Genomic DNA, 1,139 nt, shown 5'->3' on the forward strand with positions numbered 1-1,139 from the left:
ATATAGGTTATGTAAATTGCGTTCTATGCTTACTCTAATGGGTTTCTGTTTATTTGCCCGTTGACAAAGAATTGATGGATAAGCTGCATTCGAACATTCGATGTCATCCGGGTGGCAGGAATACGGTGCGTGTTTAATGTATTTAACATATATTTTAAAGCCCTACTGTTTTAAACGCATGTAGATTTTGGTTTATATATTCTTACTTCCTATATAAGTAAATTGTGAACAAACATGTGGCTATATGGATAGCAACACAAACATCATATAATAACAAATCAGGTTTTTGTTTTGCAAATAGCGCATAACTTCTGGGCAGATATAAAGTGATAAGAACACTAATGACATACCTATCTACTCATGCTAAAGTAATCATAACATGGTTTTCCAGACAGTCAGCATACTACCAAACAATTACAAAAATTTTCTGTTTCCTTAACAGCGATGTTGAGTACTTACTCCAGTGTAAGAGCAAGCTTTTCCTTGTCGTGCCTGCCTAACTTAAATTTCTCCCTCTCCCACCGCTGAGTTTTCAATGATATTCCAGGTGTATATGAAGAACTAGTTTTCTTTCGTGCTTTTGTAAAGAGAACACTTTTTCACAATCATATTTTTATCATTATCATTTTTATGTTATTTCAATGTGATCTGGTTGAATTGTAGTCTAAAGGTGTTTTTTACGTCTACCAGCATACATATGAGAGCAAGAGGTCAAAAGTATTTTTCTCTCTTTTTGGCGGGTAATTTGGTTAATAAAACAGTAGGTTAAAATACGGCCACAATATAAACAGATTAAAATGTGACGTTTAAAACTCAATATTTTCTCATCATAGTTAAAAGAATAATATTTTAGTATTTTAATATCACAAGCATTTCACATTCTTCAAGCAAGTTTCGAATTTCAGTTTTCCGTCATTTTTTTTAATATACATATTTTCTGTGCCCTTAGACCTCTCGTTTACACATATTTCATCGCTGTTTTCTATAATGTAACTAGGTAAATGGATGGATATACTATATAGTGGTATAACATCCTTTTAGCTCGTTTACCATTTTGATATCTAGCATATTATTTTCTCCCCTATTCACAAAACTGTATTCGTATTCATATATATATTAAAATCCTGGATATAAAATCA

Source organism: Penaeus monodon, chromosome 33 (genome assembly GCF_015228065.2).
Source record: "Penaeus monodon isolate SGIC_2016 chromosome 33, NSTDA_Pmon_1, whole genome shotgun sequence".
In the NCBI taxonomy this organism is placed as follows: Eukaryota; Metazoa; Arthropoda; class Malacostraca; order Decapoda; family Penaeidae; genus Penaeus; species Penaeus monodon.